Consider the following 20,500-nt stretch of genomic DNA (forward strand, 5'->3'; position numbering starts at 1 on the left):
ACATCAAAAGAATTGTATGTATCGTCTATAGATATATTTTGATATTTAATGTCATAATTGTTTGACTGGTTTTATGTTATCATTCAAATGGAAATTTCATGTAATACATTTACATAATTTGATGATAAGATCATGTGGTGCAAAATCTTAATTTTATATTTTAATTTAGAATGATTATATATCAAATTTGTCTTCAAGAAAGTAAAATAACGAATACCATTTTTACTGAATAAATAAATGTCAGTTTACAGAAAAACACTAATTTCAAATGTATCATTGACATATTCGAATTGAAGTAGATTGTATGGTTGCTTTTTATTCGGACCCTTTGTTTAAAACAACGACAAAAAACTGATTTTTAATTTAAGGTTTAATCGTACTATATTTGTGATTGATATTGTAAAATTCTGCTTCCCTATTTTTAAAATTTTCTATTTTCCCTAAAAAATAGACATAGGCTTTTGTGACGATGGATCGATTTACCGGGGGGAAGGGGTTCAAATGAAAAACAATATTCATAATCTACATGAATTTACTTTCCGTTCTTAATGGGATTATAAGAATAAAAACCACTGAGTATTGTTTTTTTGTAAACGTCAGGAGAACAGATGTAAACATGCATCTACTAATGGTTATTAGATTTAACAGATTGTTTCCCGGTTACACCCTCTTTTAAAGTTTTTGTTAGTGTCCGCTATATCAGATGTTGTTTGACCAATTATTCAGATCAATACAACTATAACAAAAGTAGAATATACCGCCGATATAACATCAAGTATGATAATAAATTAAAATATACCGCCGATATAACATCAAGTATGATAATAAATTAAAATATACCGCCGATATAACATCAAGTATGATAATAAATTAAAATATACCGCCGATATAACATCAAGTATGATAATAAATTAAAATATACCGCCGATATAACATCAAGTATGATAAAAAATTAAAGAAATATTTAGCCTATATAGAAATTTTACTTTTATTCTAGAAATCAAAAGCAGTATTTAAAAAATGGTTTGCACTCCAAATAACATGTATAACAATGAGTGCAAACCATTTCGTAAATACTGATATAGTGTAGCAAATGTTAAGCCTATATTTAAATAAGGGTAGTCTATACTGATACTTGTTTCTGTAGATACATCACGATACTTTAGTTTTAGCATCATTAAACTAAGGTAGTCTATAGTGATACTTGTTACGGTAAAAACATCACGATAACTTAGTTTTAGCATCATTATACTACCAAGGTAGTCTATAGCGATACTTGTTTCTGAACATACATCACGATAACTTAGTTTAAGCATCATTATACTACTACGGTAGTCTAAAATGATACTTGTTTCGGTTGAAACATCACGATAACTTAGTTTTAGTTTCATTATACCAAGGTAGTCTATAGTGATACTTGTGTCTGTAGAAACATCATGTTAACTTAGTTTTAGTTTCATTATACCAAGGTAGTCTATAGTGATACTTGTGTCTGTAGAAACATCATGTTAACTTAGTTTTAGTTTCATTATACCCAGGTAGTCTATAGTGATACTTGTTTCTGTAGAAACATCACGATAACTAAGTTTTAGCTTCATTATACCCAGGTAGTCCATAGTAATACTAACACTTAGTGGAAGTGGAGAATCGTAGTAATCTAGATGACAATTACAACAAGCAAACACAGGACATCAATGGAGCAAGACAGATGATAAAACATAAAGAAGGAAGTCACACATAAACTTTACAATAACTTCAACAAAATCTGCTCTCATCTTCACATTACTAGTCATTTGCATCATATAAGCAATTGTTCAAACAATGATTCTTTTTTTTTTAAAGTATAATAAGAGTCGGCCGTCCATGAACATTTTGAAGGATTGGTAAAAGAGATTTATGAAGTACCTAAAAATCCTAATAATCCATAATAATTGCGAAAATCAATTTAGCATTCAAAATTTTAACAGTTTAATAAATAATAACTTTAGATATTTGATAATGATTACATATGGGGATAGTTCTAAATATACATCAAACCTTTAACGTTATTTATGAGACAAGATTGATGATTTGTTGCATGCAAATATGTTTAAAGTTAGACTTTGATTTATGAGCATGTAATACCTAAACAAGATTACAAAGGACGTAAGCTATATGTTTGAATAAAAAAAACCTGTTTATTTCGTGCGTTCGAAGAGATTTTCTGGATTAACGGTCATCATAAACGCTCAAACCCAAACAGTTAAAAACTAACAATGTAGAAAACCCACACATGTTATTAGTTATATGATCAAAAGGGACCTTCAATATAGCCAAATTCATATTAGGTCAACCTTGCCTGAGGGAGTTAAAACCTTTAGTTTCTTAATAATTTCTCAAGGTAATCAAGGGAAAAGTTAAGAAAAGTTGCTATTAATCATGTCAGTACTCAAGCACTGACTACTGAGTTGTTGATAACCTCAGGACTAATATTTCACCAGAATGAAAACTATATTGGAAAAACATATACATATACATTAAGTACCTAAAGAACCTAATATAGAATAATTTCGACAAACAATTTAGCGTTTAAACATTTATGTAAGTAATGTGAATTATTTAATATTTTACTACATAATTACATAACATATACGAGAATAAATTACATGTGGGGGTAGTTTAAAATAGACATCATATATTTAACGTTGTTATGCAGACATGCTCCATGAGTTGTTGTATGCACATGTTATACTTTCAATAGTAGCCTTTGATTTAAAAGAATTCGGGATTTAAATAATTATTAACTGGACGTATGTTAAAGAAAAGATATCTTCTTCGTCTTAAATATAAACTATGCATTAAACTTTGGCATTTCAGTTGCTCCAATAATGATTTTTCTAATATAGAAAACAAATAATTAAATCAAACATTTGATCATTCCCACCGTTTTTTTTGCCTCCACAAATCTAAAGGCACACACAAAGTTAACATGGAATTTATTATAGGTACATAAGTCCAGTAATGCTTAACATATATATGTAAACCTACAATTCTCTAAAAAGTATCAGAAATATTTGGAGCATCCTTTCAGACACTTAATAAGCTTTTAATAAATCCATAAAAAAAGTTACATTTGTCGTTTGAACATTTTCATCAATTAACCAATGAAGTCATTGCGGAAATAACTCAAAAAAGTCAAATATATACGAAACAAAACATAACAGATATTGAAATGCCCCATTGGTTACTTTGAGGGTCCTTTAACGGGTCACAGTTTCATGTGTGTATTTGATGTTGCTCAGTCATCTGAAATAAAGAAATTTTAAGCTTATAAACTGTACACTTATTTGTTTGCTGAAAGACGTTTTCGATGATATTGAATAAGACCAATTTAAATTTTATGTAAAACATGACTACAGTACACATGTATATCAAGCTTAATTGAATAAACCTGTCGGTCTTTTTAGAGGACATTACATGCATGAATTTATAAGATTAGTCACATATAGGAGGGGATTAAACCCCTCCTGGAGCACATGGTCACACTCATGTTGTTTTTTTATGTGCTGTCTGTGATTTTTTTTTATTCAGACTTGCATTATGTTTGTACTGACATTGGACCGCCGCCAACACTTTCCGTGCAATATTTTATAAACCATTCAACCAATGCTTTTCGAATTTTAATATGTTGTTACTACTGACGAAATGGAGGTCAAGTTCGATATTGACAATTTTCTTTTATACCGTTCAGGAGTTATGGTCCTTGATAGATTGGAAAATGTAGGTGCAATAACTTACAAATTACTTCTGAGTCGTTCAACAATCGTTCAACCAATCCTTTTCAAAATTTAACATGTGGTTACTGATGACAAAATGAAGCAAATTCAAGTTCTATATTGACGATTTTCAATTGTTATTCACTGTTCAGGAGTTATGGTCCTTGATATATTGAAACATGACCCTCTATGTCGTTTCCATACAAAAACTAATGACCTGCTCTTCGAATGCTTTTAAAATTCAAATATCTTGTTACTGATAATAAAATGGAGGTCAAGTTTGATATTTACTATTTTCACTTCTACCGTTCAGGACATATGCTCATTGGTAGATTATAAATTAAGAACATAACGTGGTAGGTCAAACAACTATGAAAGTATTTACTATACAGTTCATTAGAATACATCAACACCCGTATTGATGTCAATTTGACACCTCATTTCTTGTTTTGTTTAATTTCAGGTGTGTTGTTAACATCACACATAGTTTCTGGTAGTATCATATGGTCTCTGTTGGATAATCGTTTCATTGGCAATCATACCACATCCTCTTATTTTTGTCTTACCGAGTATGCAAACGGAGTACATGTATGTTTGGTGGGTGCCCTATTTGGCCCCGAATATTAAGTCCATTGTTTAAAGTGAACCAAAATTATGTTTATCAAACTATTAAGGCGTACCATGGCGTTCAATATAAGTATACATGTAGATGGAAATTTCCCATAGGAAAGGAAAGACATTAATTTTGTAAGTTTTGTTTAATAAGATTTCTTTTTGGATAAATTTATCTCAGAAATACATTTAAACTTCAAACATTTCCAATTCTCAGGAACTTCTTTTACACCATCACAATAATCTAGAACTTTTATCTGTTTCAACTTGTAAAACTTGCTAAAAGAACTCTTTTACATCGTCCGACTGCTTCAAAATGATTCTACTTTCCTTTTCCACGATGCCCAGGATAAGGGTATTTACTGTATATCTTTCTTTGGTGTCAATAAAATACCAGTACTCTTCTATGAAAGATGCAGACCAAGATTTCGCATTTGTTCATCAAAAATGCCTGAACGTATGTCATGACTATAAGTCTTCCCTCAGATTCAAAAAATTATCTCCAGCTACATGTAACCCTGTACCAAATTTGTCAAAGTTTCTAGTAATGCATTATCCCCTGTAGAAATGCTGCATTTTTCTTGTGAGTAAATAAGTTTCCCAACAGGACATTACGGCATAAAATCAAAACACCACAATATTTATCGGTTTTCAAATTGAAGAGCATCACATTTAGTATGTCTTAAAACAAGAAAGTTGATAACAAATTACCATATCCTAATAGTTGTACTGCATTGGAACATTTACATATGAACAGATACCAGAGATGTTATTATAGTTTCCTGATATATTTATGTCCATCTTTTAGCATATATTATTTTTCTCTAGTGAACTGTTTTTGATGAGAAATGAATACCCATAATTTATTATATAAACAGCCAAATTTCAAAATTGATTTTCTGACGATAATAACCCAATATAACTGTTTAAAATGAAATGTCCCTACAAATCAGAGTGCAAACAATGCAAAAAGACATTTTTCAAAAAAAATCTTGTTGAACAAGATATCCAATTTCTCCCTGGTTTTCGGAGAAATTGCATCTTAAGATATGAAACTGTTCGACTTCAATAAACAAAACTTATACTTTCTGTTGATATTCGGAAAATAAATCATAGCATTTTGAAAAAAAGAAATATAATCGATAACATACATTCTATTTATATTTAGTGCATACATACGTCCGTAATACGGAAGCCGATAAGGGCCATTCAAAAAAAAAAATTATGTCGTAATTACGACATAGCATGTCGTAATTTCGACATAACATGTCGTTATTACGACATCGCTATGTCGTAATTTCGACATAACATGTCGTTATTACAACATCGCTATGTCGTAATTTCGACATAACATGTCGTTATTACGACATCGCTATGTCGTAATTTCGACATAACATGTCGTTATAACGACATCGCTATGTCGTAATTTCGACATATCATGTCGTAATAACGACATCACTATGTCGTTAAAACGACATAGCTATCGCTATATATAAAAGAATATGTATTATGATTGCCAAGAGACTAAATGACACAGAAATTAACAACTATAGGTCATCATAATGCCCCCAATAATTAGAAAAGCCCCACATAGTCAGCTATAAAAGAGGGAGGAAAGATACCAGAGGAAGAGCCCCCGAAATGCTGTGTGGCAGACAGTGTTATAATTAATTATTAGCTCCCTTGGTAAAACTCCAAATTTTATATTTAATGTATTTCATTGTTAAATAATTTACATGAAGCTTAATAAGTACATATTTGTGAATTGCATAGACTTTGCTATTTGAATTCATTGGTTAAAGATATTTATTTATATTGTAAAGTTTAATATTTGCATCGTCGCAAAATCTTTGGTTACCTTCTTTGAATAGATTCAGTGAGAAACTTATATATTTTATTGATCCCATGTAACTATACCGACCCGACAGTGTATGTTAGGTCTAACAATCATTCCTACCAAGGCAAGTCAAGCTGTTCATCTCCCTACAAATAAGTGCAAACTTCAAGGCTTTTTGTTAAAAGTTTGAATTGAACTCTTGATTGCTCTATTTCTACTTTCAAACGTTGGGCACGATGTTCCTACAACGCTTAGGATTTAAAACAGAATCTTCGAAATTTCATTCGCAAAACAAAATAAAAATAAAAATGTTAGAAAACACGAAACAATATTGTAACAAATTCAGTATATGTTTTAAATTATGTTTTTACAGCTCTTGATCATATACTAAGTAATATCTAGTTTATTTGAGGATTAAAATAAGAAACCTATGTGAAAAAAACGGATGTCCAACGTTACATTTAAGAAAAACTGTTTTAACTCTTATGTATAGTGATCCTATTTCTTATTCTCTGATCTTCTTGATTCTTGGCAGGAACAACGACATGTGTTGGTTCTCTGTGCCGTTAAAGCCGTTATTTTGCCAAATTTCATTTGACTCGGTGGCTGCATATTAAGCTGGAATAAGAAAAATGTCCAACGACGTTTTTCATTAACTCAACATCTGAAAGTGAATTTTATAAGTAGATATAGCAGAAAATGAATTAAAAGAGTAAGACAATAATAATATCTAACAAAAGTACAAATATTTGCCTCATGTGAGTTCAAATATTGCTGATTCAATAAAATCTTCTCTACACAGTCGTTTTTCAAACGGTAGCCATTTTGTCCAAGTTGATATTTCATTTTTCAAATCAGTTAACGCGTATTTTTTATAATTGAAAAGAACAAAAGTTAGATACACGAAGAGTAAAAAATGCAAAGATTCTTTTCTTATTACCTACATATTTGGGTCTTAAAGGAATAAAATGCTTCCACACATTACAAAACGGTAATTATTACGATATAGCTATGTCGTTTTAACGACATAGTGATGTCGTTATTACGACATGATATGTCGAAATAACGACATAGCGATGTCGTTATAACGACAAAGCGATGTCGTTATAACGACATGTTATGTCGAAATTACGACATAGCGATGTTGTAATAACGACATGTAATGTCGAAATTACGACATGCTATGTCGTAATTACGACATAAAATATTTTTTTTGAATGGCCCTTATCGGCTTCCGTACATACACGATAATTAAATAATTGAGCTACTTAATTCGAAGAATACATTGTTTTCAGTTCCCCATTGAAAAGTTAGACCGGAGTAAATTATATAGTGGTTTATGATTGAAAGGACACATTTAATGATTTTGATATAAATGTCTATATGAATCTAATAATAGATAACAATCAATTCAACATTTTTAGGCCAAAATTAAAAATATGTTTGTTTCCCCTCCCCCCACTCGGGTCAAAAATAAGCCCCCGGGTCAAAAAATTATTTTCCACAAAAAAATCAAAATTATTTTTTTCCTGAAAATAATGTTTCCATTTTTGGAATGTGCTTGAAAGCAGGAGGATTGATAATCAAAATAAATACACTCAAATTGAGCACAAACAACTGATAAGTGGCCTGGACTGGACAAGTCAAACCATTCATGTGACCATGCTATGACAATCACATCCAGTTAAAAAAAAAAAAAAAAACCTGCCTTCCTGGTCTGTTTACAAAGGGTAGACCCGGGGGAGGGGAAACAGACATTCTTTTAAATGTGGTCTTATGACCTGGATATTTTTTTAAGAACATATTGTTCTGAACAATTAGTTTGCTTTTTCATAAGTTATACATTTCTTGATATTTTAAGGTGTCTATTCACTCCTGATATGTTGGCATTTAGAAGACTTGATTCATTCTTTGCTCTCATAGCATACATTTTCATACCGATAAATATTAGACTTTGTAAAACTTTTTCTCTAATTGTAACTTTGGAAGATAAATCCAGTTATGCAAACAAATACAGCGAGATAAAGTATTTAAAAAATAGGCCACTTTATGTTCCCTTGAATTCATTCATTTAAAAGTATGATATTGCTATTAATAAACATTCTACACACGTTCACAGGACATATATAAGTGTGAGATCAAAGTATATATTTTCTAATTGTGCCTTAATTATTTGCATTAGAGCTTCGAACTGTCTGGTTTTTTTATACAAACTGCAAACGATTATAGTATAGAACAATTTTTGGAGCTTGTCGGTAATATTTCAAAGTGAGCAAATGCTTTCCCAAGAAAGCTATTTTGGAATAAGATGTATAACATCAAACATTCTAATGTGGATAACATATCGTTTTGGATAAGTCTTTTAGTTTTGCTTGTACTGATTTTTATTCCAAAACAGCGTTTAGATAAGTCAATTTACGCACGTTTATGCATGACGTATCAGAAACATCACTAACTGAAATTGTCTACAAATGCTAGAGTATATCATCCTTTTTCATTTATCACTTAAACTAAAATTAGTGTGAAAAGATTGAAATATTTGACCATTTTTATTTCACGTTATATGCAAAGTTATGAATCGACCCTCGTATAAAAAGCAGTAACTGAATTGAAATGACTATGTCAAAGATCAAACGTTATCATTAAATTCGTTATTTTTAACTTTACGAGGTAATTAGGGACTTTTACTTTCAAGAATTTAAAATCATTTGTTTATCGTCCCAATACAAAAACACTTTAGAAAGCAATCGACCTTTCAGCATACATAATGAACAATTTGAACGGGGATGAAAACTAGGTAAAAAAATTGGAAAATTGGGAACCAGACGAACCTTAAATGAACACTTTTTAAATTGATCAAATATATTCGTCCATACATTTACAAGCACATTAGAAATGACCATATATTATAAGAACATGGGTTTTGAAGAAGCCTGATATTCTTAAAGATCTATCCTATCTTCACGGCAATCATTTTTTTCTTCCAGCAGACAAAGCCTCAAACAATTGTTTTTACAATTAAGAAATAATTACTTTAATTGTTTAAAAATTGGACATGAGAGTTACAGAATGGGAATCCCATTACCTACATATTTTACACTTTTCTTTTCAATCTGGATATTCTCATAAAAAAGAACGATGAAAATCTCCTTTCCCTAGAACTTCAACATAATTCCCATAAAGAACGATCGATAGTGACCATGACTTTCTAAATTTCTCACTACCATTCTTTCCACAGAAAATGATTTCATAAAAAAAAATACTGTCCTCTAGGGTCCTCAATGAGCAGTGTAAATCAGATCCTTAATAGGCTTATAAACTATAAAGTTCTACTAAAAATATTCAAATCAAGTAATTCCAATTTTACAGGGATATCAAAACGTGAGATTTATATACCAGTGAACCTGACATGACAATATCAAGTTGCTTGCATGGACACTTAGGTTAATAATAAGTTCAAAAGTACTGAATACGTATATATTTGCAATGTGTGAAATTCCTTATTTATTCTTAATACAGCACAGGACTATTCGGTTGTCGGGAGTTCAATGACTTTGCAATGGATCATCATTTTTAGAATAATATATCACTTCCTGTTAATATACAATCAGAAGCTAAAATGACTTTGAGGGTTTAAATCCATATTAGGAAAAACAAATATCAAATTTAAGTTGAATGTATCAAACAAATTGTACTCGTATTAGTTATTTTTCATCGGGATGCATTTCCAGAACTTTTCAAGGTGATCTATGTTCATTACATAGGGAAACCATGTTCAACGCTTTTACAAATGTTATTAATTAGTGTTATGTTATGAAATTAAAATACAAAATCTAGACAACTATGTGAAAATTCTTTGCTTATTCAAAATCGTTAAGGAAATATAATTTCATACCTGGATGGACTGATATGAACTTATAAAAAGAAATTAGTAAGATATAGATTACCAAAAGCTGAGCAGTTCACTTTACGTTATTTTAGATTAATAAATGTGATCTTAAGAAATAAGGACCAGTAAAGCTGAAAAATCAGATTTTGTATAGACGCCTAGCATATATTTCTATGAATGTTTACCCAGTTTTATCTTTAAAACTTTAAAAACCCAAATGTCAAGCCAATACTGCAAGTATACAAATGTTTAAAATAAACTTTATCTATGGATTATTTCACTGAAGGAATATATTAAAATTTAATCCAATTCTTTTTTTAAATATTTCAGAATTCTTAACTCCGCCTTTTACAATTTGCATAGAAACACTTCCGAAAACGTTAATTCTCAGTTTTGATTAAATTGGATCACACTTAGAAGTAATATATATGTCTGATAATTAAAGGCAACTCTCATTGATGAAATTAAACAAATATACAAAGTGAGTTAATTAATATAGTTATGAAATGGCTGTCGTTAAATGTCACTTTGTATATGATGCTAATGGTAAATTTATTTGTCTTTGTGAGTAAGATGAAAACATCATATTCTATTTGTTTATAAGTGCCAAAATCGTTTAAAGCACTTACACTATCCTACGGCGCACTTCATTGTAAAATTGCAGTGTGCAGTATATCGTTATCTTATATTCTACTTAAGACTTCTGCATAATTACTTGGTTTCTGGAGTGTATGTTGAAGAACTGTATAACATATTTGAAGATTTTTGTTCGACATATCATGTTTATTTGTATTTAAAGGTAGTTTTGCATCGGACCCATGTGCATTTAAACTAGACTTTCCATGCATAAATATATAGTTGTTTATACGTTCCGATTAGCCAATCATTTTTTATACAATATATTTTAATTCAAAATTGTAAGATTCAAAGCATGCAACCGTGGCAATGAACTTATAAATGAAAAATAAACGATTATTACACACACTTAATGTTCATGTATAATAATAACGACGGCACACAATAACCGTCTTTTTGACTTTTGACGTACGCGAATGTTGTTTAGGAATTTAGTTTGAAACGTTACATTTTGTCTCCTGTTATAGTGGTCTGTGTACAGTGTTCAAAAATGAAGTCGCAATCCTCTATATTTTTGTTGAATAATTTGAGAAATGTTGAGAGTTAGTTAAATTTTATAGATCAACATTACACTTCCAATATGCAAATCTTTTTGACGTATGAAATAATCAGATGTGTGATAATTTGTTTTTCTAAAGTTATGAATGAGGTTATATGAATTTGGTTTCATAATCACAGGATGTTTGGATTATAATCATTTTAAAGAGATACGTATGGTACATGTGGTACTGTCGGAAACGATTCAGGTCAAAATTAGTTAGACAGCAACAACTATTGAGATAGCAATGAACATAAGAAAGTATAATCCCCGATATAGACTTACCGTGGGTCTGACTGCACATTTAATCCTTTTCTGAATTTCATCATAATGTTTTACTACACTTCATTGAGACACAACGACGCACCACTTGAAAGATATTTCAAAAATACTTATAGATAATTAAGCGATAAATATCATGATGAAACTTATCTTTAAGACACCCTGTTCTTAAAGATATTAATATACCAGGGTACCTTGTTTGTGAAAGCTGTAGCAATACGGTAATTGTAACAGCTTTAGACTAACAAATCAATTATCATAGTAAAAAAAAAATTATCAAGATGATTCTACATATACAACTAACTCATATTAAATCCAACAGTGATCGATGTCCTTTTTAAACCTCAATAGTAAGATTCATATGATTTTCTTCATGCAAAAATTCATGTGAAACGGGATAGCTTTCTTTATCTATTGTAAACGTTGACGAGGACGTTACGGTGGCTCTTTCTTATGTAGTGTTAATTTCCCGGATTATTTTTTATATCGATATGCGAGTGTTTGCAGTGATTTCAAGTAACATTTTCGTTACTAAAATGTGTATAGCATGGTCTAATTAAGTTGGTAAACCATAAAGAAGATGTATTGTGGAAGTAAGATTCCACCGGCATGACAATGATTAACAGTTGGATTCTACTTTCATAAATGAACAAAGCAAAGGACTTGACTTTACATTTTTGCTGTTGACAAGATCAACTTACTGATTAGAGTAAAATCAACCTTGCCTTGATTTAGAACTTGACAAATTAAATATATTGCCGGAGATTGTATCTTCATTTTTATGTTTCTTATTCAGTTTTGTCTTTGGGTTGTTGTCTCATTGACGTAGCTTCGTTTTAATTTGTATTATGCTGCTTTGGTTCATACAGTCTGTGGGTGAACATACACTAAATAATTGTATGAAGCAAGACTAAGATGTTACGGTTATTTACTATGCATATTCAATGTATAGCAAATTAGACGTTAAACATGTACAGTAATCGTAAACTTGTAAAGTGCATGAACATATTATTTATATGTCCATAGTATTCATGACACTTTCTCTTTGGTAAATTATTGCTTCTAAGAAGGAAACTTTCAATTAAGTTTTCTAGATAACTAGGTTGACGTCATTTCATCGAATGTTTTACTGGGGTTGGTTATTTGATAAATATGATATACTAGTATTGCGTTTGTCACACTCTAAACACTTCCATTTTTTTATCTGTTGAATGCAATCATATTTCAGATTTTGATATGTTATTGTCATTGAACTGATTTGTGTTGCAAAATTCTTATTTCAACATAGTTTACTCATGACACATTTGGAAGTGAAAACTTTGCTATATTGCTTTCTTTGCATGTTTGTCATATTTTTATTCTATTCGGGATATATACGTTTTAGTTTGGTAGCTGATATGGCAGTTAAGAGTATGCATGTTATATGCCGTTTCTGTTCTCGTACATGTATGTCATTGGTTTGTATGTCTAAATTACAACCTTGTTCATGCAGCATTAAAATTCAAGGTTTGTATTTGGAATAGTGAGGTAAAAAGTCTGTATACCAACGTGAACTTCTAATTAACCTGCTCGCATTTAAGTCAATATAACATCATGAGATATGATATGATTGCCATTGAGACTACCCAATGGAGTCCAAATGAAAACATTGCCTACTGCAATGTCTGCATGTCATACCGGTGATAACCCAAATTTAACATGTCAATCTCAATTTTTATGTCTCCATGTCTGCATAATAATCTGATGATTGCAAATATTTACACAGGCAATGCTTTTTTCTTAATCTTTACTAAAAAAAATACCTAAATATTAATATCGTAAATGCAAAGCTTCATTACAAAATAGACTTATATATATATGTATATAGATCACGGTATCTCAGTAGCATGGGTTCGAATCCCGGCGAGGGAAGAACAAAAAATTTGCGAAAGCAAATTTACAGATCTAACATTGTTGTGTTGATGTTTAGACGAGTTGTATATACATAATGTACACAGCCATGTATCACCATCATTGCTGATGATCCGATGGATAAATCTGTTGTAGAGTTGTCACTGACTTAGACGTACTTATAAATATAATTATTTTCTGTGACTGTATCTTGCATTAATTTGTAGGATCCTTTACTATAGATAATTGAGCTGATCTGTAACAATAACATCTCCATGCCTTTTATATCATGTACTGTAGTACGACGCTAGATTTAAACTGACGAGGAAAGGTAACACACGGCCACCGAAAGCTTTATTATTGTGAAGCCCAGGTGGTCGTGTGGTCTAGCGGGACGGCTACAGTGCAGGCGATTTGATGTCACGATATCTCAGTAGCATGGGTTCGAATCCCGGCGAGTAAAGAACAAAAAATTTGCTAAAGCAAATTTACAGATCTAACATTGTTGGGTTGATGTTTAGACGAGTTGTATAGATATATATATAGATATAGAAACACGTCTAAATTGAAAACAACATTCAAACCTATGATTGCGCTGGATAAAAACCGCAATTTTTATACGTATGCATGTAACAAATTTCGTTGTAGAAGGGTCTAAATACAGCACAAACAACATTTTCAAAAAGACCAAAAGAGTGAAAAAATATATTTTAACAAAACGCATTTGACTAGCAGGTCGAACAACTGATGTTCTTAAACCCTGCTGATTGACATTGGCGATTGCCAAAAATATAGACATATAATAACTGCTGATTCTATTTCAAAATATAAATGTTTAAAGTATTGTTGAGTGTTTACAATATCTTGAATGGTTCGATAAGTTTCAGTGTATTGACAACATTGTCAAATACTATTTTATTCCACAGAATGACACTTACATTACAATGAATATGTTGCAGGCATACTATGAAGACATTTCGCCGATATATTTTCTTGATTATTTGCACTGTTTTTGAAAGCGCTGTCTTTGGGTGTCCTTCATCATGTTTGTGCGTTCATCCTTTCGACTATACTTATTGCCATGATAAAGGTCTAGCGACAGTTCCGTCTGGAATTTATAATACAACAACACGTTTGTAAGTATTTCAATTTACATTTGTTACTTAAACTTTGTTATAAAATCATAATGAAATTATAAGTAAACTTGAAAAAAAGTTCTACTTTGATTTAAAATAAACTTTTAATGTATGAATTTTCTGTAAAAGCACAATAAAGTTTTTAACTACAGCTTACTTTTACTGATATCACTATGCTTTATCAATTATGCTTTACCAATTTGTTATTAAATTAGATGACTTTATCAATATTTAGTGGATGTAACTCGATACATCAGACAAATTATATATACGCCTAACATATGAGGGTACGGATGGTGTTTACAGAATATATAATAATCCTTATGGGCAACAGTGCAGAATAAAGGGCTTAAAAATTAATAAATAAAAGATGACCAATAATAAAAGAGAATAATGGGGTCTTAAAATACAGAGAATAGCGAATAATGGGCAAAACAGACAAAGAATAGATTAAATGGTATGAAACACATAATAACAAACTGAAGGATCCCTAGCAAGACATATCCCAGTCAATAGACTAACAGTGGGCCAACGTTGGCAAATTGTCGGCTCGTTGGTCGACCGTTGGTGTTGGCTGCACAACCTTGGCCCAACGTTGGCAAATTGTCGGTCCGTTGGTCGCAAGTTTATGTTGGCTGCACAACATTGGCCCAACGTTGGCAAATTGTCGGTACGTTGGTCGCACGTTGATGTTGGCTGCACAACATTGGCCCTACGTTGGTCTGTTGTTGTAAATCCATATTATTATCTCATGCTGGTTATAAAAAATCGGGAAAATGTTTGCATTATGTTAAAATAGTAACATAGGGCCGATATGAAATTTTGTTAATAAAAATTGATTATGAAATATTTTACGCTTTATTTCTCTTGGGAGGAGGATAATGTCGATTGTTGCATGCTTTATGAAAAGTTAATGTTATACCGAAAGTATTTATCAACTGAAATTACATTTACATGTTTACAACTCTATGTTGGGCCAATGCCGGCCCAACGTTGATCATTATATTATACTCTATATATAAGCCAGGTAAAATTTATCGATTGGAATATCATTATTGTAATAAAAAAAATGTATATCGTAAACATAGATTGCCTGGTTAAAAGTTTAAATTTATTGCAATCATTATTTATAATAACTTTATTCATTAAACTTTGTGAAACATAATAATTTAGCAATTATATGAAGAGTGATATTTGATACAGCCAGTCTGATAAGGTTGACCCTATGTTCGACAAATTTCAAAGATAGTTACTATGGTAGTTAAGTTTATAAGAAATCTGAATGTAATGGGATGGTCACTTTTGTGGTTATTTCCTGTTGTGTATTTGTAAGAAAGCAGTAAAACGAAGAAAACAATAGAGAAAATCATATCATCTGGGTTCAAAGAGAAAGAAAGTAACATGTAAGTTGTAACTTTAAAAAATCTAAATACGATTAAGAATGACAAATACTAATTACTGAAGCTAATGGAAAAAATATGTCTTAAGATGTACCTTATTCCGTAATGTTTCAGAAATGTGGTATAATGATTTCGACTTCATTGAAATATAAATGAGTTTGTTAGTTTTATTGTATTTCTAAATCGCATGCAAACATATACGATATATTTGTGAAAACTGATCATATACACACTTGCATGTGTAGCAGTGTATTAGATATTAAAATTAAATAGAGTATTTATTTCGTAATCTTATTTACAAATATTATCTAAATTCATTGCAAGAATATGTTGTTATTTGTATATATTTATACGGACTCTGCTGAATTTAGTTTTTTGTCCTAAAAAAGGGGGGGTGCGGTAAAAAACTATACTACACAGACGGATATTTATAAAAGAAAAAAAGACTATAAATTAGTGTCTGAATTACTTGAAGTAGCTTTTCTTTTTAATATACAATTTTACATTTTAATATAAATTTATAGGTCAGGTATTTCAGTACTACAGAAGACAAAATAAATCGGAGTGCATAAGGAAAAAAAGAGAACTAGGAATAATAAGAATTATTGACAACATCCTAGCTAGAAAATGCATGGGAATGGAAATGGGGGAAAAAGCATTCTACCATTTGATAGCCCAGAATGAATAACTTTAAGAAAGTAAGTTAACATAATAGCCATCCTTTATCATGTTTATGCTACATCAGATTCCAATTTCACAGATATATACGCATAACATGTTTAATACTACCGTTAATGCTAGTGTATTAAGATTTGACTTTGTATTTTTTTCAACTAGTTTTATTTATTCACTTAGAACATTTTATGACAAAGTTTTCTGTAACCATTTCTACACTCAAAAAAGAGTATTTTTTCTATAGTGAGTTGACTGTTAGTGTTGCTCTCCACCAATTGCAACTCATTCAAAATTTTGACCAAATTGCAATTTGTTTTATTAAACCAAATTGTTCAACTGGTCAGAAAATTGAACAAATTGTTCAGTCAAAATGTGAAAGTGCATGGTGATAAAATAAAATATACTTACAATCCTATAAGACTTTAACTCCACTTTAATGATGTTGTGACAAAAATTAGTTTATCAGTTTGTATAGTTATATTATATTCATTTCCATGCTGAAAGGGAACTGTTTATTTTGAATCGCTATTAAATTGTCCAAACTAAGCTTTCATATAGTTTTTCTTTCTAAAAGTCTTCTATATTTATAAGAATCAGATATCATTTTAAATAAAACATCATATATTCAGTAAAATATGTGTGAAATAACAATATGCTATTGATAAATTTTCAGGGGAGATAACCTAAAATATTATTCTTTTGAATAAAGACTTTTTGAAAGAAAAGTTATTATCTCCCCCATGGAAACTTCCTACAAACATATATTGCAATTTACACATATTTTACTGAATATGAAATGTTTTAAATCACATAATGTCTGATTCTTATAAATATAGAATACTTTTTTGAATTGCTATTAAATTGTCCTAACTAAGCTTTCATATAGTTTTTCTTTCTAAAAGTATTCTATGTATAATACTAAAATTACGAGGTCCAATTTGTCAGCCGTCATCACGTAAAAACGACGAATAAAAAAATTCAACTTTATATATAACTAATATAGTACAAAGGTGTAGATTAAAAATTACACCACTCCAGGCCCTTTTGTTTTCCACGTAATTAATATTGCCAATAATTAAGAAGTTCCGGGTCGAGTCCAATACCGATACCAATAGTATATTCACCTGTTACTGATTACCTTATCTGTACGTTCCGCATCTGACAGGCGCACCATCAGGATTAATATGTTATAAAGTATTACACGGGTCATAATCACAGGGTTGACACTACTTAATTGTCAAATTGTTACCTATTGTAGTATTTTAATCAGTCAATACGAATACTAAAAATCTGGACTGAAATAAGGCGTATAGGTACAGTTTTCAATATGTTAGCGGGCATGACGTAAAACAGCGAATCAAAGAATTCAACTTTATTTATGACACATATAGGACAATGCTGTTGATTAAAAAGTACTCCATTCCAGGACCTTTTGTTTTCCAAATAATTAATATTATCAATAATTGATAAGTTCCAGTTCGACGAGTTCAAACAGAGAGATTTGAAAGCGGAGAAAACTGTGTATCTTATAATCGGCATGACTTTATCAAATGACAATACTAATACTAAAATAAGGCTTGCGCATAGTTATATACTTTAATTCAGTCACGGACCTGCGATATCACGGGTGTGTTCTAGTATTTATAAGAATCAGACATTATGTGAATTAAAACATTTCATATTCACAAATAAAATAAAAATAACAATATAACCGTAGAATGATTTTACCAAATGATGTGCGCATACTAAACATCATAATAACAATATACAGATATAAAATGCAAACAATACTGTATTATTCTTATGCGTAATTTAGACAGCTATCAACAGAAAATAACTTTATGTTAATCCGTGTGTCCGAAGCGCTACTCAGGACTCGTCCCCCTAAGGAACACACAACCCTAAACAATTGAAAGCCAATGAAGTAAAAGACGTGTGGATCCACATGATCAAAATGGATATTAAAAAAACAGCTAAACTCATCCAGGGTCAACCCTGCCAAGGGAGCCGGAACCTTAGGTTTTTCAATAAGTACTGTAACACGGACTACAGAGCTGGTGACACCCCTGGAGGACATCAGTGGTATCGACCCAGTGCCAGATAATGCAAATAGCACTTTAGATAATTTCATGCGCCCGAAGTGCTTTTCCGGAAACACCTCCATCAGGAACGCTCAAACCAAGCACGTTAAGGCCATGAATGTATAATACCTGAAAACTTGAGGAGCTATGTGACTCAGGAACCAAAAAAGAATGGCAAATTTCATTTCAAGTCAACTTTGCCTGAGGTAGTTGGAAACATGATAATAGATGACAGGAGGAAAAAAAGCAATAGCAGTTAACAACGAATGCTTCAATTGAAACAGGGGATTCCCAATGTTCGCGACTGTAACAACAGTGCAACGTTTGTCATTTTACACAAATGTCAAGCCTGTCATGCAATAGTACTGTTAGGAATGCGACTGATATGGTTTGTTCTATCTTGTAGTTACCCAATTTACTACACACATTTGTGGTAAAACCAAGCAAAAATCAAACGAAATATTTTATGTTTAAAATGGTGACATATCTTTGCAGTACTTTAATTTGTGTGGATAGGTGTCTAATAGACAATCATACTATGTCACTTTCATATCAGTAGACATATCTCCAATATCCATTATTCATTATCCTGCGATCTCCTTTTAAAGAGATAAAAGTATTTTTTGTATATTTGTCGCTAGTTAAAGTGACATTCTTTCTTTCATCATCCATTACAACTATGAATATAACATTTGCAACGAGTACAGAAATGATAAAAAAAAGTCTGTTTATCGTTCTAAAGCGCTAAAGTCTTTTCAAGTTTTGCATTTTTTTTAGTTTTTGTTGTTTAAACTCTAAAAAGATAGTGAAATATTTTATTAACTATTGCAATTCTTTTTGACATGCTGTTGTCTGTATGAGTTATATATTTTGTATCTCAAAATCATAGTTTCTTACTTTTTCATATCTTATTATTCATCAGTCCATCGGAAACTTCAACCGTAAATGGAATTAGATCGGGTAAGACTATATCTAGTTAACGTAATGAAGGTTAAAAAAAATGTGTACCCAAAAATAGCACAGATACATGAGCAATTATGTTTTGGCAATTTATTCAATTTGAGTAACGAAGTTGTTTTGAAACATAGATACAAAACGTAGAGGATGCAAATGAACTACCTGATAAAAGACAAATTAAGATGCTAGCTAGTTACATTCAACATAGGGAATAAAAAACAAATTGAGGTGTTGAGATATATTTTTGCATTTATCATTGATGTGCTGAGGGTATCATACATTGACATTTCAATTAATAAAGGGACATGTTATAATTAGATAAAAACATATCACGCCTAAAACTGATTTTGAAAATTTAAATTTTTTTCTACATCTTACCCAATCTCTAAATAAAATGATATATGAATTGTTTGTTGAGATATACTTTTGCATTTCTCTCTGATATTTTTTATTCGATGCGTTATAAAGTCATTTATGTAAAAACACAAGTGATCGAAGACCATTTTGCTCATAGCAAAACCTCTGTATGATCCTGATATTTTCTAGACTAAATATGAAATAGTCGTGGTTTTAAATTTGAGTATATTTCAGATTCATCGTCAACAACAAAAAAACACTTGATCATCGGTTCCGCTGTTGGTGTTGTTGCTTTATCTGTGTTTGTCATCGTTAGTATTTTCTACTTCTACAGTTATCAAAAGATGTATTTTAATATAATATGAACAATTATAATTTAGTACCAGAAAGCGTATATAAAGAAACTGTATCCGATATCCGTTTTTGTATGGTATGGCAATACAACATTGAATGTT

Source organism: Mytilus edulis, chromosome 3 (genome assembly GCF_963676685.1).
Source record: "Mytilus edulis chromosome 3, xbMytEdul2.2, whole genome shotgun sequence".
In the NCBI taxonomy this organism is placed as follows: domain Eukaryota; kingdom Metazoa; phylum Mollusca; class Bivalvia; order Mytilida; family Mytilidae; genus Mytilus; species Mytilus edulis.